This window comes from Giraffa tippelskirchi, chromosome 14, assembly GCF_054371585.1.
Source record: "Giraffa tippelskirchi isolate mGirTip1 chromosome 14, T2T-mGirTip1v1.2.pri, whole genome shotgun sequence".
Lineage (NCBI taxonomy): Eukaryota > Metazoa > Chordata > Mammalia > Artiodactyla > Giraffidae > Giraffa > Giraffa tippelskirchi.
In genome coordinates, this window is record NC_137288.1 from 24,904,536 (window position 1) to 24,932,320 (window position 27,785).

Consider the following 27,785-nt stretch of genomic DNA (forward strand, 5'->3'; position numbering starts at 1 on the left):
TTAATTTCATGGCTGCAGTCACAATCAGCAGTGATTTTGGAGCCCCCAAAAATAAAGTCTGACACTGTTTCCACTGTTTCCCCATCTGTTTCCCATGAAGTGATGGGACCAGATGCCATGATCTTAGTTTTCTGAACATTGAGCTTTAAGCCAACTTTTTCACTCTCCTCTTTCACTTTCATCAAGAGGCTCTTTAGTTCTTCTTCACTTTCTGCCATAAGGGTGGTGTCATCTGCATATCTGAGGTTATTGATATTTATCCCAGCAATTTTGATTCCAGCTTGTGTTTCTTCCAGCCCTGCGTTTCTCAGGATGTGCTCTGCATATAAGTTAAATAAGCAGGGTGACAATATACAGCCCTTACGTACTCCTTTTCCTATTTGGAACCAATCTGTTGTTCCATGTCCAGTTCTAACTGTTGCTTCCTGACCTGCATACAGGTTTCTCAAGAGACAGGTCAGATGGTCTGGTATTGTAATCTCTTTCAGAATTTTCCACAGTTCATTGTGATCCACACAATCAAAGGCTTTGGCATAGTCAATAAAGCAGAAATAGATGATTTTCTGGAACTCTCTTGCTTTTTTGATGACCAGCAGTTGTTGGCAATTTGATCTCTGGTTCCTCTGCCTTTTCTAAAACCAGCTTGAACATCTGGAAGTTCACAGTTCACGTATTGCTGAAGCCTGGCTTGGAGAATTTTGAGCATTACTTTACTAGCATGTGAGATGAGTGCAATTGTGAGGTAGTTTGAGCATTCTTCGGCATTGCCTTTCTTTGGGATTGGAATGAAAACTGACCTTTTCCAGTCCTGTGGCTACTACTGAGTTTTCCAGATTTGCTGGTATATCGAGTGCAGCACTTTCACAGCATCATCTTTGAGGATTTGAAATAGCTCAACTGGAATTCCATCACCTCCACTAGCTTTGTTTGTAGTGATGCTTTCTAAGGCCCACTTGACTTCACATTCCAGGATGTCTGGCTCTAGGTTAGTGATCACACGATCGTAATTATCTGGGTCATGAAGATCTTTTTTGTAAAGTTCTTCTGTGTACAGATACATTATTTTCTAGTTTGAAATATACTCTTTTCTTTTGCTTAGTCACTAAGTTGTGTCCCACCCTTTTGTGACCCCACAGACTATAGCCAGCAGGGTGTCTCTGTCCATAACATTTCCCAGGGAAGAATACTGGGATGGGCTGCCATTTCCTTCTCACAGGGTATATTCCTGGACCAAGGATCGAACCTGCATCTCCTGCATTGGCAGGTGGATTCCTTATCACTGAGCCACCTGGGAAGCACTCTCTTTTACCTCAGAAAATACAGTGTACTTTGATTGCATTATTTATATAGGGAGATGCTACAGGATGCCAAGTAACATAGTTATTGACTCTTTCTGTATGGTAAACATTGTCTGTGATGCATTTTAGTACAGAAATATATATCTGGAAGCTTTTGTATGTTGCATAAGAGTAAAACTTTGCTATTATGAATGAAATATTCCAGAGAGAAAGGGCTGTGAGAAGACACAGTAGAGCAGTTTGATAGTTTATTATGTGTAACTGCTCAGAGTATTTCATAAGCATGTTTTGAATCTCTGTCAATGCATCCTGATAAGTAAGTGAATTTCAATTTTGAAGAGTAGTCACAAAGGAAAAGTAATTGAAACATCTCTATCAAGAAGTGCAGTTCAACCTGTTCAAATCGGACCAGAAAAATATTTGATTTCTACATCTAATGTTTGGTGAATATAAGAGTGAGGACAATTTCCAGTCACTGTATGATGCTAGCACCAACTGTCAGAAGAAATATTTACAATTAGTGTAGCAAACTGGATGTCAAATCGTCTTATGGAAAAAAGAACATATGAACTTAGAATAAAACATACTTAAGACTGTCTTCACTATTAAAAGAGAAAGCTATGCACTGCATAAATTGAGGTTTAAATTTTATGATATCTTGTGTGATAAGAAGTGAAGTCATACTTCTTTTTAGTACCCAATAGTAATACAAGAATGAGGATTAAGACCTTTGTCTCTTAAGTTCACTTAAGTAGCTCAGTCATGTCCAACTCTTTGTGATCCCATGGACTGCAGCATGCAGGCTTCCCTGTCCATCACTGACTCCCAGAGCTTGCTCAAACTCATGTCCATCGAGTTGGTGATGCCATTCAAGCATATCTCCTCTGTCATCCCCTTCTCCTCCTGCCTTCAGTCTTTCCCAGCATCAGGGTCTTTTCAAATGATTCAGTTCTTTGCATCAGGTGGCCAAAGTATTGGAATTTCAGCTTCAGCATCAGTCCTTCCAATGAATATCCAGGACTGATTTTCTTTAGGATGGACTGGTTGGATCTCCTTGAAGTCAAAGGGACTCTCAAGAGTCTTCTCCAACAACACAGTTCAAAAGCATCAATTCTCTGGTGCTCAGCTTTCTTTATATCCAACTCTTACATCCACACATGACCACTGAAAAAAACATAGCTTTGACTAGATGGACATTTGTTGACAAAGTACTCTCTCTGCTTTTCAATATATTGTCTATGTTGGTCACAGCTTTTCTTCCAAGCAGCAAACGTCTTTTAATTTCATGCCTGCAGTCACAATCTGTAGTCAATTTGGGGCCCAAGAGAATAAAGTCTGTCACTGTTTCCATTGTTTCCCCATCTGTTTATCATGTAGTGATGGGACTGGATACCATGATCTTAGCTTTTTGAATGTTCAGCTTTAAGCCAGCTTTTTCACTCTCTTCTCTCACTTTCATCAAGAGACTCTTTAGTTCCTCTTTGCTTTGTGCCATAAGGGTGGTGTCATCTGCATATATGAGGTTATTGATATTTCTACCAACAATCTTGATTCCAGCTTGTGCTTCATCCAGCCCAGCATTTCACATGATATATGCTGCATATAAGTTAAATAAGCGGGGTGAGAGTATACAGCTTTGACTCCTCCTTTTCCAGTTTGGAACTAGTCCATTGTTCCATGTCTGGTTGTAACTGTTGCTTATTGACCTACATGCAGATTTCTCAGGAGGCAGGTCAGGTGGTCTGGTATTCCCATCTCTTGAAGAATTTGCTGTGATCCACACAGTCAAAGTCTTTGGCATAGTCAATAAAGCTGAAGTAGATGATTTTCTGGAACACTCTTGCTTTTTCAGTGATCCAACAGATGTTGACAATTTGATCTCTGGTTCCTCTGCCTTTTCTAAATCCAGCTTGAACATCTGGGAGTTCTCAGTTCACGTACTATTGAAGCCTCACTGGGAGAATTTTGAGCAAAACTTTGCTAACGTTTGAGTTGAATGCAATTGTGCGATAGTTTGAACATTCTTTGGCATTGCCTTTCTTTGGGATTGGGATGAAACTGACCTTTTCCAGTCCTGTGGTCACTGCTGAGTTTTCCAAATTTGCTGGCATGTTGAGTGAAGCACTTTCACAGCATCATCTTTTAGGATTTGAAATAGCTCAACTGATATTCCATCACCTCAATTAGCTTTGCATCTTAAGGAGCTACCTAAAGTCAACAGTAATGTAGAATTCACACACAGGAACTTTGTTTTTCCATTACAACATGGGATTGGTATAACAACATAATTTTACGAGTTGTGGTTTATGTAAATTTAATCCATTATATTGTGTACTATTTGACCCAAGGTTTTCAATCTTTAAATATACAGCATTCTTTGAAAAATCAACAAAAAAGCATATATATAATTTTTATTTTCTGATTGTTCTTCACATAGAGGCTTCTTCTAACTCTAAACTAGATATATTTACCTTTTTTATTTGTGATGGTGAAATATTTTATTATGTTTTTATGAAAAAGTCTATACTAATGGGAAATAATTTCTGATCTATATTGAACCACACAAATATCATGGCTTTATCAAATTTCTTTTTCATGACATTATTAATAAAGACCTGCTTTCTTTTACAAAATTACCGTTATTTTTATATTAAGAAAAACTATAAATATTAAATACTCTTAAATATTACAATACACCTAAAAACCCAGAAATAAATTAGTAGGCCCTTGCATTGCCCTCAGCCAAATTAGTATCATTAATATTTTATCATATTCATTTCAACTATTTCATTTAAAGATATATATCACTTGTGACATAGAAATCCACAAACTTTTCTCTTTCATTCTTTCCGATAAATCTAGGAACAATATGTATATTTTATGATGTAGAATTATTATTTTGCATTAGATTCTGACGGTGATAGCTTTTGAAATCTTACTGTATTTTCCTTTGGATCTTACATTATTTCCTTTATTTATAAAACTTTACTTAATTAATTATATGAGCAGATATAGCTCTTTATGTCTCCTTTCCTAAATTAGACTTCTTTTTAAATTAAATAGAATTTTCAACTGTATATTTGTGAGAATTATCTGAACAATTTTTAGAAAGAGTTACCTTTCTGTTACAAATGTTCAAAGTCTCTTCTTGAGTAAGTACCATCGTCCTATGTCAAATGTAACAGGTTTTTCCCATGGCCCCCTGGTGAATGTTTGGATTAGACAACTCTTCCTTCTAGCTGTTAATACAACTCTGATGAAAACTCAAACCAAATTGACAACCTAATAGGTACAGAGATAGATGGTGAAACTCAAGTGATTTCTTCCTTTGAAAAAGTGACTAATGAAAAAACCTAGGCTTCCTTTGGAGTTAAAGGAAAAATGATTTGGTGCTTTATTTCCCAAGGGTCAGTATGTTACAGGCTAGTTTTTTTCCCCTTTGAGAAACTATATCCTATTTATGAATAATACCTTTTGAAACCCCAGCATTCATTTGATATAAAAAATAAAGGCAGCACACTTACAGAAAGGTTATGAATGTGTCATAGAAATCTGCTGGCCTATATTCTCTTCATTTAAAATTGGCTCTAGTTGAATGAACATCACTCTTCCAAGTTAGAAGTTTATCCCACACTATAAATGTGCTTAGGAGCTTATTACCAAGCATAATTCCCAATTCCCAGCTATCTTCCAAGCAGCAGAAAAAAGAGTCTGGTCACATTTAGTATCTTCACTTTCCCCAAACTTGAGGAATTCTATCTAGACTTTGATCATTGTTCTCCTTTCTCCACAGTGATTTACATGATATATCATGGCCCCCTTGACTGCTTACATATTTCTAGCAAGACTAGAAAAATAGTGTCTTAAAACTATCAACATTGGAATATTTTGAGACATAAAGCACATCATTAACAACCACTGGTGATTTATAATTTAACGTATTTTCCAAAGACGTTTTAGCAATGGGAGCTACATGAGAAATTTTTGCCAAAAATGAATGTACATTTCTTCTGCTATGAGATGCCTTTATGTGATTATGTGGGCTGCATATTTTTATCAGCCTACACTGAAATGTATTTTGTCAGTATAACAAAGTTGTTTTTTTTTTAATTTATTGAGAAATGAAAGGCTGTGGCATAAATATATCATCAAATCAGGAAACAGTTAAAAATACAGTTAATCACATTTACATTAAGAAGTAAAACTCAATACCTAATTGAGATTCAGAAGCAAACAAAAATAGGTATTTTTAAGAAAAGCATTTTAGGCTTTTATGTTTAAGTTGAACTGACCAAACCTCAGCTCTAGTAGTAAGGAACAAGATAAGGAACTCTGTGTTGTGTGTGTGTGTGTGTGTGTGTGTGAAAGAAAGAAATAATGTTAATATGTTAATTCAGTAGCAAAGAAGCAGGACCGGGCAGAACAAAGTGGGTGGGAGGAGGTGGAGAACAGGTGGGGGATTCTTAACAAGCCTCTTACTCATTAAAAGAAAGATTTCACAGACCTATACAGTATAAAAATCTATTCCAAAATAACATTTTCCTCCACTGTGTTTTCATACCACTCAAAGCATTTATTTTACGACCCTTCATATTGTATCATGGCTATCTGTGGCTTAACACCACATTAACATCTTTAACTTTCTATTCACCATCAAATCTTATGTAAGAAATAGCCATCAAAGCAACTGTGTAAGGCGTCAGTCTTTATGATGTACCAAACAACTTCTGGAGTAAATTTGAAATATTATCTCAGTTAGCTCATATAACTCATAAGTGACCCCTCTATAGAAGTGAGCTGTATACTGTTTCAGATCCTGTAATGTCCTTGAGAGATCAACACCAACACTACTATCTGTCTTACATTTTGCGACAAACAAGTGATAATAAAAGGCTGTGTCTACAGGAAGAGCCTCCAAAATCTCAATCTGTCTGTCACTTGTATGTAACAGGTGAATTCTAAGAGCAATCATCTCCTTGCAAGAATGAAAACCATTCTCAGCAGCAGTCAGACTTTTGACATTCCAGAAAATATTGACACACTCAGAAGAAATGAACAGTTACTATGAACGTCCGGAGAGGACCCCACTCACATGAACGTTACAAAGTCTCCTTGGAAGGAATAGAGAGGATCCATATTGGCAAATGATAGGGAAATAGAAAGGAATTGACCGTGGTTCCGACTCTCAATGGTCATGTTCAGAGATGGCGCACTGCGCTTTCCTTAAGAAATGAGGTCTGCATATGCTCACTTCCCCAACAACATTGTTTCTCAGGAGAACAGGTCTCTTGTTCAGATATGAAATCTGGGGGTAAAGTTACATTCACAGTATGAGGATAAGACCAGTCATTCCCTGTTCTCAAGCCCCAAAAGATGATTTCATTCTTGAAAGAAACACATTTAAATTGTGTCAAATTCAGATACTTTGATTCAAACCACAATAGTTAACCCCCCCAAAAAAATTGGATTGTATTTATAATTCTGGAAAAGGAACAGTTCAACAGGCTGATGAATAGTCTCTAAGAATTGTGCAGCTATGGGAAAATTCATGAAGCTAGATGATTTTTAAGATGTATTTGTCATATTTTAAAAATGTAACAAAGCCTTGCATTAAACCTAAAAAAGGAATCAATGCTTGTTACAGTACCATTTATCAAGAATGAGTTAAAATTATTTCATTTAAAACATGTATATGTTCATCAAATATTACTGAATACATATAAGATTCTGTTCAGCAAGGCAGTATTCAATAATCTGGAGATAGCAGAAAACAAGAAGTGGCACATGGGACTATCTGGAAGCAAACATATGAGGAGTCTATTAAATATCTGAGCACTTGTGAAGTATCCATATTGTCTTGGAGTCACGCTTTGTCAGAAATGAAAGAAACTTCTCTGAGGCAATGTCTCCTGCTATGTGGGAGGGAGAGCCCACGGACATTAGATCTTGAGTATTATACCTCCCTTTGGCACATCAAGGAGGAGTCAGGGTCTCCGTTTTAGAGCATTTAAAGTGTGTACATCACCAAAATGATAGTTGAGACTCATTGAACAGAATGACCTAATAGAACAAATCACCTGAAAAATGAGACAGTGTAAAACTTGACAATTCAAAATGTGACAGACATGTCAATTAAGTATGTAAATATTCTAAATGACATCAGCTGGGAAAAAAACAGAAAAACTAAATAGAAATAGGTTGTTTGAAAATATAGATTGATATTAAATATTCAATTGATCTTAAATATGTATACGAAGAATCAATAAATAGCTGTAAATTAGGCCTAACAACAGCAATGAGATAAATAATAGATAAGAGTACAGACAATCTGAAAGTTAGGGCAAAAAATTAAAACATCAGCATCAGCATAACAGGAGTTAAAATATATAAATATGTTAAACATTTAAACAAATATCCTGAGAGTGTATAGATTCTTTTCCAGGGAGTAGAACTCTTATATAACTTATAAATTGAACCAATGCAAACAATGTAAAAACCGTGACTTTTTCATCTGTTGGGTAATTAATGTTCATTTAAATATGAATCAAATATTCCTTCAAAGAAGCTATATTCAGAGTGTAAGAAATGGAATTACAGTGGCAATAGATATAGCACATGCATGTTCTGATTATTTTTTGTACATAATTTTTGAAATATATGAACATATTCAGCTTTATTTACACTTGTTTTATCTAAAACTGATCAGATGTTAGAGGGGAAATCTCATACTCATTTTAAGAATTGTTTTTTTTTAAATGGGTGCCAATTTGCTTCGAATGAGGAGATTGCATTGTCAGATATATGCAGGAGTCTTCTGTTAGGCATAATCAGAAAGAATAAAAATGATAAGAAAGATCTTTAAAGCCTCTGGGGATGGACCCCAATGCTAGTATTGATGGAATGTTTTAAATTATGTTAAATTGCATGTCATTTGGATAACTAGCAGAATTCCCTGGTGATAAAATTCAAGATAATTTTTGATATATAGTATGGAGTAAAAGTAAAGGTTTTATTTTTTGAATTTTTGTTTTTGTTCATAAAGAATGCTATCCCATTGATCTAGTGTAGGTTTCTTATATTTCTTTCAAAACTGTTTTGCAATTTTTACCATATAGTCTCTACACGTATTTATTTTATTATATTTATAATATTTGATGTTCTTGATATTGTTGTAAATGTCCTTTCTTTTGTTAAATTTCAATTTCCTTTCTTTTGTTAATTTTCAATTAATTATAGTCTATTGCTAGTTTCTAGCAATGCAATAGATTTTGCATGTTGACCTTGTATTCTGTGAAAATGCTAAATATTAGATTTAGTAACATTTTAATGTATTATTTGAGATTTTCTGTGTAAACAATCATGTAGTCTGAGAATAGAGATAATTTTATTTCTTTTCAATCTTTATGTGATTTTGTTTTTCTTTTTGCTGTGATGAATTTTCTGGAAAAGATGTGTCTCTGTCTGGTGTCAGAATAATACTGTGCTCATTAAAATAGTCAGAAAGTGCTCTCTTCTACTGTAAAACTTTGTTAACAATGGATATTATTTCTTGCTTAAATATTTGAGAGTATTCATCGGAGAAGTTATCTGGACAAAAGGCTTCCTTTGTAGGTTTACAGACTTTTCCCCTTGTAACATTCCTGATTATTTTCTACCTTTCCGATTCACTATAGCCACTAAAGCTTTCTCTTGGTTAGTGTTGCATGTTTCAATAATCTTATTTTCAACCAATGCACATATTATTTCAAGTGTGATACTTGTAGATGGAATTTTATTTTCTATTCTATTTTCTATTTCTATTTTATTTTATATTCTATTTTCTATAGAATCTAATTTGAATAGATCATTTACTCTCAATGCAATTTTTAAAATTGGTGGTGTTGTTAGTCATTAAGACCTGTCTGTCTCTTTTGCAACCCCATGGGCTGTAGCCCACCAGGCTCCTCTGTCCATGGGATTCTTCAGACAAGAATAATGGACTGGGTTGCCATTCTCTTCTTCAGGGGATCTTCTCAATGCAGGAATTGAACTCCTGAATCTCCTGCTTGGCAGGTGGATTCTTTACCACTGTACCACCTGGGAAGCCCCAATAGTTAGGACTAAAAATTGACTTATAGCTACATATTATTCACTCCATTTTTGTCCTTTTTTACTTCTTTTTATGGATTTTTCTCAATTGCCTTATGTTCTCTTTTTCTAGGGTTAACAACATATTTTTGTAATTTATCAAAGTGTAGATCAAAATAAATATTTGACTTCTTTGCATGTAATATATAAATTGTATATTCCTAATTTTCCCCTGTCTGTATTTTTCATTTAAAGAGATTAAAACTTAGAAAAATATACTTCATATTTACCTTTATTTTAATCATTGCTCTGAATCATCATTTTTTTTAAAGATTCATATTTCTGTTTAGTATTTTTTTGCCTCTGCTAAGGACCTTCTTGTAATATTTTTATAGTAAAGATCTCTTAGCAGTAAATTCTCTCACCTTTAGTTTGTCTGAAAAAAAATCTATATTTTTGGTGAAAAATACTTTCACTATACATAGAATTCAGTGTTGGCAGTAACTTTACTATTGTTTTGACATTTTGGAGTTGTTAATCAATTATATTATGATTTAAGCAGATTTCCTTTATATATGATATATCTTTTATTCTCAATCTGCCTTCATCATAGAATCTTTATCTTTAATATGCTAGTAAAGTAATGCTCAAAATTCTCCAAGCCAGGCTTCAGCAATACATGAACCGTGAATTTCCAGATGTTCAAGCTGGTTTTAGAAAAGGCAGAGGAACCAGAGATCAAATTGCCAACATCCGCTGGATCACTGAAAAAGCAAGGGAGTTACAGAAAAACATCAATTTCTACTTTACTGACTATGCCAAAGCCTTTGACTGTGTGAATCACAACAAACTGTGGAAAATTCTGAAAGAGATGGGAATACCAGACCATCTGATCTGTCTCTTGAGAAACCTGTATGCAGGTCAGGAAGCAACAGTTGGAACTGGACATGGAACAACAGACTGGTTCCAAATAGGAAAAGGAGTACGTCAAGGCTGTATATTGTCACCCTGCTTATTTAACTTATATGCAGAGTACATCCTGAGAAACGCTGGGCTGGAAGAAACACAAGCTGGAATCAAGACTGCTGGGAGAAATATCAATAACCTCAGATATGCGGATGACACCACCCTTACGGCAGAAAGTGAAGAAGAACTAAAGAGCCTCTTGATGAAAGTGAAAGAGGAGAGTGAAAAAGTTGGCTTAAAGCTCAACGTTCAGAAAACTAAGATCATGGCATCTGGTCCCATCACTTCATGGGAAATAGATTGGGAAACAGTGGAAACAGTGTCATACTTTATTCTTTGGGGCTCCAAAATCACTGCTGATGGTGATTGCAGCCATGAGATTAAAAGACGCTTACTCCTTGGAAGGAAGGTTATGACCAACCTAGATAGCATATTTAAAAACAGAGACATTACTCTGCCAACAAGGGTCCATCTAGTCAAGGCTATGGTTTTTCCAGTGGTCATGTATGGATGTGAGAATTGGATGGTGAAGAAAGCTGAATGCCAAAGAATTGATGCTTTTGAACTGTGGTGTTGGAGAAGACTCTTGAAAGTCCTTTGGACTGCAAGGAGATCCAATCAATCCATCCTAAAGGAGATCAATCCTGAGTGTTCATTGGAAGGACTGATGTTGAAGCTGAAAGTCCATTACTTTGGCCACCTCATGCGAAGAGTTGACTCATTGGAAAAGACCCTAATGCTGGGAAGGATTGGGGGCAGGAGGAGAAGGGGATGACAGAGGATGAGATGGTTGGATGGCATCACCGACTCGATGGACATGGGTTTGGGTAAACTCCAGGAGTTGGGATGGACAGGGAGGCCTGGCGTGCTGTGATTCATGGGGTCGTAAAGAGTCGGACATGACTGAATGACTGAACTGAACTGAACTGAACTAAATGTGATAATGTGACTATGATGTATATACATTTGTATGCTACTGATATTTATTCTCTTTGATTGACTTAGCTTCCTGGATCCATGATTTGTTTTCATCAGTTAATTTTAGAAATATTTCAACTTTAAATCCTCCATTTTTTTTCTGCTCTATTCTCTCTTCTTCTAGTATTTCATTGGCAAATATGTTAATATGTTTGACATATTTCCACAGTTCTTAGAGATTAAGAACTGACCTTATTTGCCTGCATATTTATATACATTGGGCTTCCCTGATAGTTCAGTTGGTAAAGAATCCACCTGCAATGCAGGAGACCCCAGTTTGATTACATATATATATTATATGTATTAAAATGTCATTTACACCATTCCATGTTCAATGCATGAGACAAAGGCTCAGGGCCGGGGCAATGGGATGACCCAGAGGGATGGGATGGGGAGGGAGGTGGGTGAGGGGTCCAGGAAGGGGAACACATGTAAACTCATGGCTGATTCATGTCAATGTATGGCAAAAACTATTACAATATTGTAAAGTAATTAGCCCCCAACTAAAATAAATAAATTTATTTAAAAAAATGTCATTTATATATTTATTTATATCAGTTATTTACTCTTTTTTTTCTCTTAATGTTTTAGTGAGAGTAATTTCTATTTGGGCTTCCTTCATAGCACAGTGGTAAAAAAATAACTTGAAATACAGGAGAGGTGGTTTTGTGTTGGGAGCCGTTCTAGAACTACTGCCGGATGGCACCAATCAAGAAGAAACTGCAAAGCAGTTTCTCTCCAGGATTGGAACCTTCACTTCTTCCTGTTTCTATGCTTCTATTGTGGCTAGCTGTGTTTCTTTCTTTCTGTTGGGAGCCATTCTGGATCTACTGCCAGATGACAAAGTCACGGCACCACTCAAGAAGAAACTGCAAAGCGGTTTCTCTCCAGAATCAGAAACTTCCCTCCTTCCTGTTTCTATGCTTTTGTTGTGGTTAACTCTGTTTCACTCTTTGATGGCTGGAGTTGTAGGGGCTTCCATGATGAGGTCATGAGAGTCCAGGAAAAAGAAAAATGATCCCTTGCCCCAGAGAAACATTCCAAAAATGATTAAACTTACTGAGGCCCCTGATTGGTGGGTCCCTAACACTCAGCCAGGGAATAAGGCCATGATCATTTGGAAAACAAGTCCTAAGCCTATTGTGACCTGGCCTCATGAGGAGATTGTTATTGATGACTGGAAAACTTGGGTCATGTATCAGGGAAGATTACAGAAACTAAGCCAATTGCCTTTTCTCATAAAGATTGGGATGCTAGAGATGTTTGTGCCCCTTAGAATCTAAGCGTAAACGGAAAGAAATATGTGAATTGTATTGTAAATGGTTTCTAGGTAAACTGCAAAAGACTTGTGCCTGCCAGAAATAGCCTTGTGTTATATGGGTAGATGGTAAACAAACCACCACTGACAATGGCTGTACTATGAGAAACTTTTGCCCTTAGACACCACTATAGTACTTATTCACTGAAGCAAGACGCTGTACTCGCTGTAGTAGCAGGCTGTACAGAATAAGTAGATGGAATAATATGGTTTATAGAATAAAAATATGTTTCGGGGTAAACATGTAACCAAAATATGACATAGGATTAGGAAGAAACTTTTAACACATCTTAGAATCAGGAGATGTTGATCTGAACAGAAAAATATTGTAAGAGTCATTATGTAGCAGAACATGTGCTATATAAGTAGAAACTAAAAGCAATAAAGATTTTGTCCTTGGACCGATGGTCTTTGGGCCATCAAAAACTCTCTGTCTCCTTTCTTTTCCTTTCGCCAACGCCGTTCATTCCTTGGGGACCCCTGGACCAGCTGGAGCGGGACTCCAGCAGGTTTGATCCCTGGATTGGGAAAATCCCATGTAGAAGGAAATGGCAACCAACTCCAGTATTCATGCTTGGGAAATCCCATGGACAGAGGAGCCTGCTGGGCTACAGTCCATGGAGTCACAGAAGATTCAGATATGACTTAGCAAATAAGCAACAACAAGAACTATTTCTATTTACCTGTCACCACTAATTCTTTTTCCGTCTGTGTCAAATCTACTTATCAGTCCATCAGAGGTACTTTCTATCTCTGCTACCATTCTTCTCACGTTTCCATTCAATTCTTTCTTATAGTTTCTCTTTCTCTTTGAAATTCCACAGTTGCTCTTGAACACTGGACACCTTTCCTGCTGGAGCCTTTAACACCTTCCTCATAGTTACTTTAAAATGTTAAAATTTTTAAATATTTAAAAATTGTAAGATTTCTGTCATTGTTTCAACAATCAGATCATATTTGAGTGTGAAATTTGTACTTTGTATTTATGACTGGAAATAGGAACCCATCTTCTGCTAGTATGTGAGTGTGGGAGTTGACTCAAACTATCCAAGAATTGAACTGACCTTTTTTTGTTTGAATGCACCGTAATCTTCAAATCCCCCCACAATTACCTTGCCCTTAGGGTGGTGGTTAGTTTGCTGAAGAATTTTTCTTAACAGCTTGCTGGCTGAAGTCCTTCTCCGTGTGCTCACACCTCAAAACGTGTCTCTCTCTGTGTAGTTATTTCTGTCTCACCAGTGGACTGCTGGTGCTTGTTACTCCTTGCTTGCTAGCTGGGTTGTAGGGGCTCTGTCTTCTGCAGCCATTGTGTTCCTGAATCTCAGGACTGGTCTCTGTGATCCAGCACCTCCTTCAGTGAAATAACTATTTGTAAAGGACGGCTATTGATTCTTTGTCCTTCCCCCCAGGGGTAAAGGGCTTTTCCCACTTTGTCCTTTTCCTAGCTACAGCCAGTGCCCTGTGCCCTGTGGGCAAAAATGATTGCCGGCCATTCCTGTGGCTTAGTTCTTCTTTCTTATCCCTTCTCTCAGGACTCCAAGAGGAATGCTTTCTCCCATGTGCTGCACTGTCTCCAATATTTATCATGACCACCCTGGAAAGGAGTTTGTGAAAAGCTACAACTCCTTTTGTATATCAGCTTCCTAGGGCTTTTATGTTTTCACTCTGACCCACAGTAAGCATTTCTCAATTTGTGAACAAATTCCACTGTTACTTATTCACAATGCACATTTATTGAGCACTTACTCCACACCAACTAGGAGGTCAGGATCAAGGGAATCAAGACAAGTCGAAGAGCCGACTCGCTGGAAAAGACCCTGATGCTGGGACAGATTGAAGGCAGGAGGAGAAGGGTACAACAGAGGATAAGGTGGCTAGATGTCATCACCGACTCAATGGACATGAGTTTAAGCAAACTCCAGGAGAGAGTGAAGGACAGGGAAGCATAGCATGTGGCAGTTTATGGGGTCGCAGAGTCAGACATGACTTCATGACTGAATAACAATAACAAATAATAATAGTACAATAGAGGCTTCCAATTATAATACCAGTTTTTCTCAGTCTTATCTGATATTGGCACTTTCCTACCTCTGGGGGTCTCCAATCAGCATCCAAGATAAATTAAATTAGATCTCTGGTGCTGGAATATACTTAATATTTGGTCATAAAATATCCCCAGGTAATTCTGTTATACCCCCAAGGTCGACCACTAAAACACCCTGCAGTCCTACCTCTGTTTCTCTTCAGTTTAGCAGCAAAGCCCTTATCAAAATAGATCTACTGTGTTATAGCACAGCTGCTTCCTAGGGAAAAAGGAATTTGCTGAATTAAAAATGGGAGACAAACCTGTGCAAATAATTCTTTCTTTCTCTAACTGTGGTTCTATTGTGTTTACCTGTTGGATCAATTTTTATTATCTGTTTGATATTCATTTCAAATTAGGAAAAACTCTATTTAGTATGTTGAATCAATGGGGTGAAGTTTATAGGATGAAGCGTAATAAACAAATTACCAGACATCATTCATGATTTCCCAAGGTGAGCTCTTGGCATTTTCAGTGAGATGGCTTTTAAAATGTATTGTATCTAGTTATTCAGACACAGAAAAATAGAAGGGGGATTCACATGACTGCCAATGCTGTAAATCCTGTTTTTGAGCAGCCGCATTATTTCCCTGGAGGTCTTTGGGATAACACAGGTTTAAACAAAGGACAGTTGTTTCTCAAAGACATTGGCTTAAAAGTCCAGGGTAAAATTCTAGTAAGGTACAAGATAACACTTTAATGCTGTCCAATTGGATCAATTGATCAAAAGCCACCGCATTCTGAGTCCATTATTTTGTTGACATCGATGTCTCTAGTATTACCACTCCAAGTGACCTGAGCTCAGGCCTGAAAGGAAGCAGTAAAGCGAACAGGAGTAGGAAAACTTGCTTGTCCAAAGCAAGCTCATCATATATGATATTTGGTCCTTTCTTTCCTTTACTATATTTTTGTTTCTGTTGTTCAAAATGCAGAGACATTAACAATATCAGGAAATTCTAGTTAGCAAGTTGACTTAAGTTTTATACAAGAAAAGATATATACGTGTAGACTGGTCACAGGGGGTCAGAACATTCCAATTGTTGGGCAAAAATAAAGAGAATTTTGATAGTGAAATTTCAAAGGTAAGCCCCAATATAATCCAAGTATGGCTTGATGACCAGGGATCCTTTTTTCCATTTTATTGAATCTCATCCAATTTTGAGGGAAAGACCCTGCTTGTAGAACAAACAACCAGGGTAAGAGTAAGTGATTTCAAGATCTGAAGGATACAAGGCATAGGTGCACAGAGTCACAAAAATATTAAACTGGTTTTGAATTTTTGCCCTACCCCATGCCCCATATTAAGAAAGCTTGACACAGGGAAGGTCATGAAGATCTCTGAGTGATACTCATTCATTGAGTTAAAAATCTGCAAGATTAACCCTTACAAATTATTTTATCAATACTGTGGAAGCAAAATAATATGATCAACCTTCTCACTTAAAAAAAGTAATAAAAGGGTTAAGTAAAATATTCTTAAAGATAAACATTTAATTCATTGGTGAATTGGCAAGAAAGAAAACCTAAGAGATCAAACCAAAGTGAAGGTAGAAATCTTGTAAGTTAGAAAAGTGTTGTTAAAAATAATCAGGCATATTTTGAGATACAACCAAATAGATTTTTCTAGAAATGAATACATAATTTTTGAAATTTTAAGTTTTTTGGATTGTTTAAGAATAAATTAAAAACAAACACAACTAAACAAAGAATTAGTAAGCCAAAACTAAACTTGAGTAGATTTAGTTGTTGTGTGTTTGGTTTTTCCTAAAGGCAAAGAGAAAAAGCCACAGAAGATATGGATTAGAAGTTAAAAGAAAATAATTAGGTTAACATCTTACTTGAATTCCAGGGGATGAGAAGAGAGAATAGAAAAGGCACTATTTTAAGGGCTAATAAATGAGAATATCCAAAAATTAATTTTTAAAAAGATATTGATACTCATCAAATCTGGACAAATTACCAGTTGAATATGTTAAAAGCAACGCCTCCCCACAAAAAAAACATAAAAAGATCAAAGTGCCATCTAGGAACACAGAACCAAAAGAGATGTCAATGACAACTAGAAATTTAAGAGAGATTATGTAAAAGAAATAATATGCTAACAGCACACTTTTCCACAGTAGCAATGCTGGTAAGGGGTTTCCCTCATGGCTCAGTTAGTAAAGAATCTGCTTGCAATGCAGGTGACCTGGGTTCTATTTCCGGGTCAGGAAGATCCCCTGGAGAAGGAAATGGCAACCCACTCCAGTATTCTTGCCTGGAGAATCCCCATGGACAGAGGAGCCTAGCAGGCTACAGTCCATGGGGTTGCAAGAGTTGGACACAACTTAGAGACTAAAACCACCAATGCTGGTAAGAAAGAGAAAGAAATTTTCTCAATTTGCTAATCAAAAAAAAAAAAAAAAAAAACAAACGGTCAGCCTGACATAAGTATAGCTACCACTGCTCTCTTTTAGGTTTCATTTGCATGAAATATATATGAAAGAAAACCTAAGAGATCAAACCAAAGAAAAATAAGAGACTCAATCCAAAAATGGGCCAAAGAACTAAACAGACATTTCTCCAAAGAAGACATACAGATGGCTAACAAACACATGAAAAGATGCTCAACATCACTCATTATCAGAGAAATGCAAATCAAAACCACAATGAGATACCAACTCATGCCAGTCAGATTGACTGCTATCAAAAAATATACAAACAATAAATGCTGGAGAGGTTGTGGAGAAAAAGGAACCCTTTTACACTGTTGGTGGGAATGCAAACTAGTACAGCCACTATGGAGAACAGTGTGGAGATTCCTTAAAAAGCTGGAAATAGAACTGCCATATGACCCAGCAATCCCACTGTTGGGCATACACACCGAAGAAACCAGAGTTGAAAGAGACACGTGTACCCCAATGTTCATCACAGCACTGTTTATAATAGCCAGGACATGGAAGCAGCCTAGATGTCCATCGGCAGAAGAATGGATAAGGAAGCTGTGGTACATATACACAATGGAATATTACTCAGCTATTAAAAAGAATGCATTTGAATCAGTTCTAATGAGGTGGATGAAACTGGAGCCTATTATACAGAGTGAAGTAAGTCAGAAAGAAAGCACCAATATAGTATATTAACGCATATATATGGAATTTAGAAAGATGGTAATGATGACCCTATATGCGAGACAGCAAGAGACACAGATGTACAGAACAGTCTTTTGGACTCTGTGGGAGAAGGCGAGGATGGGATGATTTGAGAGAATAGCATTGAAACATGCATATAGCATGTGTGCAATAGATCACCAGTCCAGGTTCGATGCATGAGACAGGGTGATCGGGGCTGGTGCACTGGGATGACTCTGAGGGATGGGGTGGGGAGGGAGGTGGGAGGGGGCTTCAGGATGGGGAACACATGTACACCCATGGCTGATTCATGTGAATGTATGGCAAAACCACCACAATATTGTAAAGCAATTAGCCTCCAATTAAAATAAAAAGAAGGAAAATTAAAAAAAAAAAGAATTTTCCCCAGATACTTTGAAAACAGTGGTAATTATGTGAGGTATGAATATGTTAATTAACCTAATTGTGGTAATAATTTCTCAAAGTATACATATGTCAAACATTACATTGTATATTTTAAATGCATGCAATTTTATTTACCTCAATTATACCTCAATAAAGCTGAAACAAATACACTAAGAACTTTTTACAAAATATGTCACTCTGGCATACTTTACGAATACAAAATGAACTTATCTTTCAAGGAAAAAAAGGCCAAATAAAGATTTTTTAGATTAACAATAACACTAAGCTAGCATTATCAGTAAGCATGAACTCCCAGGGTCTTCATGGCTCCTGAAGATCTGGAAAGAATTGAAATTGGGACTGTGAATGGTGAATGCGAGATTAGGTGATGTGGGAACAAAACTGGCATGCTACATTTGTAAGTCTCTTGGTTAAAACGCATGACAGACATTGAGAAGGAAATATACTGTCTACTGGTGAAGGCAGATGTGGAAACAAACAAACAAAAACTACTCTAATCTGAGAGGCAATTGGCTCAACCTTAATTGTGAGACTTGAAACATGCTGGAGAGAGTAGCATCTGTGGCTGCACTAAGAACAGTATATGAATGCACTCTGCTTTTGTAAGACTTATCCAGATAAAGAGCTTAGACATCAATTCTCCCAAATACTCCAAACCCAGTTGTGACTGCTTCAGTTGTCTGAGGCAGCTAGAGCAGAAAGAAATGGGTTTTTGAACCAGACTGTGACTGAAATAATAATCCTACATTACCAGTTAACCACTGCATTCCACTGAACACATCAGAATCCATCGTGGTTAATTTGTACACCATATAGCAGTCATAAATTTTTTTAAGAAATTGTAGCTATGAAACTTAACTACTGCATTCACCATTCTGTGACTTTAAATTTTACCACTGTTAATGACTTTATAAAGATAAAGTCATCAGAAACGTGAAGGTATGAGCTTTAATGTGATATGATTAAGGGGAAAGTTCAAGATATCAGATTGAAGGAAAGTAGCAGTTATTGAAGTTAGAGTTTTATTGGACTCCATGAAAGACTCTCCAGTCATACCCAATGCGTAGCATGATGCTTTGTACATTGCAGGCAATCAATAAATAAGAAGGAATCAGTGGAATCTCACAGTTGATGGGATATATAGAGATTAACAGTGGAAAAATACAAACATATTATTTGATGAATTTATAGAAAATTTTAGTTAAATAAGGGTATCAATTAAGAGTGAGGCATCCAGAATAATGACTGGCCATTTTTAATTAGCTCTAAAGTGTTGTTTTGTATATGTTTTCTCCCTGAGAAGATAAAAGAGTAGAGGAACAAGTGAACCAGACCAAGTTTAGATGGGTCATGAGTGTATGATTATTTCTAAACTATTTTGCTAAAAGATGAATTGATATTAACAATTCATGAAACGTTATTCTAGCTTAGAATTTATTATGACAGGATCGCCTGGGTTTTTTGTTATAATTAGAAAGCATATTAAACAAATACATGATCTGCATTCTACCTTTAAATTAACATAATTTAGTAATGATTCAGTACAGTGCTCAAAATCCTAATTAGTACATGTTACTCTAAATATCCAAAATTCTTGTAATAGTTTCAAAATATTAGTCAATACACCAAAACAGCAAAATTCAGGTGCCTAAACTTCTAAGTACTGTCATTGTACTGGAAATCAATAATGATTTGTACTGGAAATCAATAATGAAAATATAAATTAATAAGATTTCCTAGTTATTCCAGGAATTATTTAAGAGTCCTCATTCTATGAGGACGTTTGAAAGCACTTACTTTGCAAGAGAGAATAACAAAATGTGTGTTTTTGCAGGCAAACTTGTTGACACTTTTATAGAATTATCCTGATTGTGCCTATGCAACATTAGTAAGGAAAATGACTTCCTGAAGTCAAAGATGTCAATTTTCTGTACTTTGCTTTACTCCGAGCACATAGCCTTTAATCAAGCAGTGATCTTTGATGAAAAAAAAAAAAATTCTAATGAAAAACATTCACAGTGTCAGCAGACCTAGATTCCTGCTGCTGCTGCTGCTAAGTCGCTTCAGTCGTGTCTGACTCTGTGCGACCCCATGGACTGCAGCCTACCAGGCTCCTCTGTCCATGGGATTTTCCAGGCAAGAGTACTAGAGTGGGGTGCCATTGCCTTCTCCACCTAGATTCCTAACGTGTTTGTAACTCAAGTTGCCCTGTTGCAAAATAGGAGAATGAAGTCAGTGGGAGTTACTTAACTCTCCCAACAGTAAGGTCTGCTGTCAACAACAGAAGTTCAGAGCAGAGGAGGAGGAAGGTGTTCTTTTGTTAAATCAATGGTTGACTCATATGAAGAAAACTGTATTGCTCATGAAGCCACATATACTTAATCATCATTAGTAACATCAACCACATTTTTCAAATGAAAAAAAATCACCATTTACATTGTTTCTCTACACTAAGCTGACTCTATCATCTCCAGAATCAAATCTCTTTATAGTTCAGGCCTCTTAATGTTCCTTTATCTCATGGATGCAACTAAAGCCTCAGCACATATTTTTGATCATGTTGCAGTTGACCTTGCATGTTGTTGCTGTAGTTTCCATTCCATAATAGAATTTTTGCTTCGTTTACTTTCCAAAATTGTCCAAATGCCAAGCTGGCTTCACCTCATTAGGTCATCAAACTGCTACATAGAATAAACAGTAGTATGTTAGTAGCACTGCTGCCTAATTTTACAAATTTATTCCAAACCAGCTTGTTCCAGTTATGTCCTGATTGCTTTGTGATATGTTATGTTCATGCTCCATTAGACACAGGGCAATGCTATAATTCATGCAGGAGAGATATGGAGTTGGAAGCTGGCTCCGAGAGGTGCTTCCCAAAAGCAGACAATTCAAATGGATCTCACTAATTGCTATGGAGAGATTTTCTGCAGATCCCTTTAAATGGGAAGAGAATTATTAAAAAAAGTTTTGCTCCTGCATAGCATAAAAAGGTTTCTTTTGGTTATCAAACCTTACCAGTTGTCAAGGGGGGACATGAAGACAAGGATATATTTCTGAATAGATTCTAGACCAAGAGAAATAAAAACATAATATATTCAGCAGAACAGAAAACATTTTTAAAATATGTGATGAGATGATAACTGCACCTTTTAGAAATCTCTCATTTCTTTTAATTGATTTATCTGAGTATTGTCTATCTTAATAAGGTGCATTCACTAATATTTCCAATGTCTTCTTTTTCCCCTGTGGATGGCTAACACTATGTCTTCTGAAAAGAATAAGACAGAGCTAGATTATAATGACCCAGTATAAATGCATGAGTTTTGCTTGCACATCACTTTAACTATAGATTAGATATCATGTCATTTTTTTATTCATGTTTTACTATCCTCGAATACCTCTTTCAGAAGACCTATTTTAAATAACTAACCATTACTCAGGCTTATAATTGATTTAATAATCCCATATTTCCTTAGGATTTCTCCTTCTATCCAAACCAACCATAAACCTCTCACTCTAGATGAGCTTTAAGTGGAACATGTTGTGATGGATTGGAATGTGACAGTAGGGATGGAAGTTGTTTGTTCCAAGTGAGAATGATAGTATGAGCAAAGATCCTGAGGCATACAAGCTTAAAGATCGTTACCTAGGTGACTGCTAGCAGTTTACATGATGGTACAGGACTCAGGCGATAGAACAGTCTTTAAGAAAGGCTTATCAAATACTTCACTGATTAAGAAGGATGAAAACTAAAAAGGGGAAAAAGAAAAGAAAGATGAAGACTGAAATTACTAAAGATGGATATTCCAGCTCCAGGACTTTTGTGATTGAGGCTGAGGACATAAACATCTTTATGTTCTCCTTTCATGTGCAGACTGACTTAATACATATCCAGGATATTTGTTCAACTGTATATTTTCTTTTATCATGTAGAACCAAGAGGTAAAATGATGGGTGGAGACAACATGTAAGAATTCAAATCACATACAGAGGGGAAAAAAACAGGTAAGAGTTTTGAAACAATTTATCTGAGATTTTAAAATGTGTTTCTCCCATATCTAAGATATAGCTATTTCATTTTTCAGTGAGTGATGTGGTATTTTTGGTAAAAAAGTAGAAATCTGGTCTCTAAAGGGAGGCAGCAATCAAAAGTTTTAAACCAAAGACACCACAGGCCACTTCCATACTTTCTTATTGGAGGTCAGTCTATTCTTCCTCAAAACAATCACATGGTTTTAACCCTGCACCCTGTTTGTGGTCCAGTGAGTTGCTGCCCTCTTTTCTCCATGTTTTGCTTGATATGTGACTTTAGGCTGAGATTCAAAGAAATGTGCTAACATTATCAGATTGAATAAGAGCTGACTATAATATGACTAAGTTAAGTAAGAGCTTCTTCTGCTGAAGGGCTTCCCTAGTGGCTCAATGGTTAAGAATCTGCCTGCAGTCCAGAAGATGTGGATTCAATCCCTGGGTCGGGAAGAACCCGGAGAAGGAAATGGCAACTCACTCCAGTATTCTTGCGCGAGAAATCCCATGGACAGAGGCGTCTGAAGGGGCTACAGTCCATGAAGTTGGACGTAGTGACTAAACAACAACTTCTTAATTTATCTGCTTACTCACTTAGTCACTTGCCAATTCACTCATTCTTCCACTTAATTATTCACTAATTTAGGAAACTGTGCGCCTACTACCTGCCAGTAACTGAAGCAGGCAATGAGAACGCAACACGGGCAGACACAGACGGCTCTGAGGTTCACACAAAGCAGATTCTCACGCAGATCATAGCAACCGTACAGGACGAACATGATGTTAAGGTGCTGGGAATGCAAGATAGTGCTTATCTCCTCTTCACTTTTTCATCATAACTCTGCCTTCATATACGATGAATACACAAGGAATCACATCTTCTCTCTTGATTTGTTCACTGATGCTTCCTCTTGCAACACTTTCACTGTATTTCTAACTTGGATTTTCCAAAATCTAAATGTAAAAAAAATGAAGAGTAATATGCATATTCACAGGCATATTGATGACCGTGTTTTTAGGATTTGGGGATTGTTAAAAGTACTGGTATGACATATACACTTCATCATTCATTACAGATCATAAATAGCACTTTAAAATATATTTTGCTAGAATTTGAGGATTAACCTGACTAGGCTTTATTGTGTGTATATTATAAATGTAGCATCTTTCCCATTTATTAATAATCTCTGTACATAGTCTACATAACTATATATGTACTCATTTAAAACTGAAGAAGCAGAAGTTCTAATTTACAGGAAGAAACATTTTAATAGTTTACTAACTACCTGTATTGTTGTGTTAATTCTCTTTATCGTGCCTAAAGCAATCTATGCATGACTGAGGTGAGCAGAGATTCTAGAATGCCAAAGTGTGCCTCTCTTTTGATGTTAGTTTTATCTAAAGAGGACTGAACAGCTTCAATACCACAACCTCATCTTTTAAAAGGAAAACAATAACAGTCCATCCAGATAGATCAAATCCTTGGACCTATCTAAGGGTTTAGATCCTAGCAATAAGTTAGAAATTGAACACATAAGACTTCTTTCAAGCTGAAAGGTTACAGTGGAATGTGTTACATCAGTAATGCCCTATTGTAACTAGATGGCCTCAAATTCTTCTCTGCTCCACAAGCCCAGAGGGGATACGGAGTGATTTTCAATAATGCTGCAAAATAATGGACTCAATTCTCCCCTGCATCTCAGGGAATATGGTTTTCTTAAACACAAAGAAGCAAAACTCTGCCATTTTCATTCCCTTCCTGTATCCCACAATTGAATCATTCCAAAATTAGATATAGGAAGAAAAAAAGGCAGAACCACCCATTCTGCTGCATTTTGTGTATCTTTTTTAAATGCGGTACTGGTGTTTCAAATCTATATGGAAATGTAGGATTAAAAAAAAAGAAACATACTGGAATAAATCTCCCATAGTTGAAAGATTTCATTTTAAAAGTAAAACCATTAAATCATTAAAAATATATGAAGGACATGGGAAAAATGTAAGTGCATGACATGTAAGTTCAACTTATGACATGTAGCATAGACATAAAATATCTCTATTAACAATATCAATGGCAAAATTTCATTGATTATTTTACATTTGTTCAAGCTAATATATTAATTACTTTCTTATAAGGTATCATTTAATTATTTCATAACCCATAAAATGTAGGTAATTATTATATTATTATTTTGCAGATTAGGAAACCATGCTTATAGTAATAGAATGAGAAACTATTGTACAAATATCTGTCTCCAAAGTCTAGGAGGTTAAACACTACACAATGATGAGTTGGTTCATCACATACATATATCTGTGTGAGTTTGTGTGTGCAACATGGCTTTACCAACTGACTTCAACAAATTGTATATAAATATATATGATTTAATATACAACAAGTATACACACAATCATTATATATAAACTTTATATGTGTAAATTGGGTATATATATAAATTTGTATGTTATAAGATATATACATATACATACATAAAAAGAGATGCTCAAAAACCAGGGATATATAAATCAAAATGATTTGAGATACTAAAATACCTTTTCCTACATAATATGTGCATGCTAAGTCACTTCATTTGTGTCCAACTCTTTGCAACCCTATGGACTGTAGCCCACCAGGCTTCTCTGTCCATGGGATTCTCCAGACGAGAATACTGGAGTGAGTTGCAGTGCCGTTCTCCAGGGGATCTTCCCGACCCAGGGATCGGACCCATGTCTCTTGCACCTCCTGCGTTGGCAGGCGTGTTCTTTACCATTAGTGCTGACAAAATGACACAGTTTGATAATATTGTGATTGAAAAGAAATGTACCAAGCATTCAAAAAATGTGAATAAACAGCAATTTATATACACTGCTGGTAGGAGTGTAAATTTGTATGATAACTGTGGAAAACAAATTGGGATTATCTTGTGAAGTGAGTATATGTATCCCAGGAATATACATAGAAAATACCTTTGGAATTGTACAATAGGAATGATATATAAAATGTCCAAAGCAACACTGTAGATAATAAGGGAAGAAAATTGGAAGCATATTAAATATTAAGTGAGCAGATGATAGTTAATCAAATATGCTACATTCATACAATTAAAAATTTTACAATATTGAAATTGAACATAATATAGGTTCATATTAAGACATGAATGTATTTCAATGAGACAACATTTAGTAACAAAACAAACCACAGATTACATTGAGAATCCTTTTTAATAAAAAAGTACGTAAATTTAAAACCAAGTAAAACTAAAATAGCTGACCCTTGATCAACACAGAAGAACTTCGTGGGTTCATATATGTGCATATATGCACTTTTTTCAATAAATATGTATTAAAATATTAAATGATCTATGGTTGGTTGAATCTACAAACACAAAACGACAGATACGGAGGAAATATATACAGAGGACCAACTGTAAAGGTGCACATGGATTTTCAACCGTGCAGAGGATTGGTGACCCTAACCCCTGCTTTGTTCAAACACCAAGTATACTTGTTTAGTTAAATACTTACAACACACACACACACACACACACACGCACGCACGCACGCAGATTAGTTATCTCAGGGTTAATGTTGGGGGAATTGGTTGCCTGGTTGGAGGAGTATATATAGGTCCATTGTAACATCTTGGTAATTTTCATTTATTGGGTTGCTTGATGGGCCTTGCCTGTCTATTGTATTAGTAAAGCAAAAAATAAATAAATAATATAAAATAGAATAACAATGAAAAGAAAAAGTGAAAGTGTTAGTTGCTCAGCTGTGTCCAGCTCTTTGTGACTTCATGGACTGTAGCCCTCCAGGCTCTTCTGTCCATGCCTCTGTCCAGGCAAGAGTACTTGCGTGGGTTGCCATGCCCTTCTCCAGGGGATCTTCCTGATCCAAGTATCAAACCTGTGTCTCCTGCACTGCAGGCAGATTCTTGTACCCTCTGAGCTACCAGAGTAGGTAATGGTAATTGATAGATCAAAATATGACATCAGTGAATGAAGCAATTGTGATGTATGTTCTGTGCACCTGATCCCACCCCTTTAAAAAGAAAATAAAGAACAGAATTGCTGAAATCCAAATTTCCAAATGTCTTGGGGCGTGCTTCATTCTGGATGGTTAACTAATGTCTATGATGGGATTTAACAATAGCTATCCTGGGTGATGTGTTAGCAATACCAGCTTTATCCTCAACACATGCACAGCTTTCCCCTTGCCTCGCCCCAGTTCCTTAAGCAGCTGGATGTCGTTTGCGTATATCTAAGCCTGTTTAGAAACAGAGATGGTTGTGTATATACAGGAAGTTAATTTGTAAGTTCCGTTTGAGGGAAAAAAATAAAAAACTCTGAAAGAATGAGGGAAGCAGAGTTTGACAGGAGTAGTTGCAACATAGGTAATGGCCAGGAGCTCTGTCTTCTGTGGCATGGCTTTTCGGCATTTTCATACCTAGTGGGAAGGACTTTGTATTCCCCCATAGACCAGTCAGTGGATGCTGACGTCCCTGGAAAAGAGGGTGCAGATTTGCGTGATGGCTTCCTCTGATGCTTAGACGGGAGCTCAGCTGCGAGCCGTGAGCCAGAGAAACTAACAGTGGCTGGGGGACTAGTGCCTGCATCTTTCTGTATCTTCCACATCATGGCCCCACTGGCTTTCAGTTGTGTGCGGACACTGTCTCATTTACCTTTCTGTTTGTCACAATGCCTAACATTGAGACTGACTCTCTTCCCAACCCAGGGATCGAACCCAGGTCCTCAAGCATTGCAGGCAGATTCTTTACCAGCTGAGCCACGAGGGAAGCCCAAGAATACTGGAGTGGGTAGCCTTTCCCTTCTCCAGTGGATCTCTCCAACCCAGGAATTGAACCGGGGTCTCCTGCATTGCAGGCAGATTCTTTACCAACTGAGCTATCAGAGAAGCATTGATACTGACTCAAAGTAAATAAGTCAGAGTAAATGGGGCGACTGAGGATGAGATGGTTGGAGGGCATCATTAACTCAATGGACATGAGTTTGAGCAAACTCAGGGAGATAGTGAAAGACAGGGAAGCCTTGCATGGGGTTGCGAAGAGTTGGACACGACTTAGGGACTAAACACAAAAGAGTAAATGAATAACAAATGGTTGGATATTTAACTTTTCAATATTATCATACTAAAATACATTATTGTGATTACATCACAACTCTCCATATTGAATAAATGTATTTTTCCAATTTTTAAAGACTCAAACTGATTCTATCTAAATGGTCAAGTAATTTGTCTATTATAAAAACTTTATTGTGACAGAACTACAGTACTTACCATGATCGTCTATATTCGACAACAGGTTTCTTTTATAAAATAAAGTCAAATTAACTCAGATTTTTTAAAAAATCAAGGTGGAGACTTCTGGAGAGCTCAAGAGATATAAATGAAAATTACCACCCACTCTCTGGAAGGCAGACCTGCTTCTGGTATTCTAGTTAAGACAGACTCACACAGATGTATGTTGCAATGAATATGTTTGAAGAAAACAT

At 36.5% G+C, this 27,785-nt stretch overlaps 2 long non-coding RNA genes across 3 annotated transcripts in view; one reads left to right on the forward strand and one right to left on the reverse strand.

Annotated features, from left to right (window-relative positions):
• The window catches only part of LOC145534207 (uncharacterized), a 178,644-nt gene that overhangs the window by 26,979 nt on the left and 123,880 nt on the right, over positions 1-27,785 (forward strand). For both annotated transcript variants that reach the window (XR_014074341.1, XR_014074340.1), the window contains exon 3: positions 22,180-22,251. This is a non-coding gene — a long non-coding RNA (uncharacterized LOC145534207). The remainder of the gene's footprint in view (positions 1-22,179; positions 22,252-27,785) is intronic.
• Positions 19,487-27,785, reverse strand: part of LOC145534208 (uncharacterized) — a 50,768-nt gene continuing 42,469 nt past the window's right edge. The window contains exon 5 of the long non-coding RNA XR_014074342.1: positions 19,487-23,226. This is a non-coding gene — a long non-coding RNA (uncharacterized LOC145534208). The remainder of the gene's footprint in view (positions 23,227-27,785) is intronic.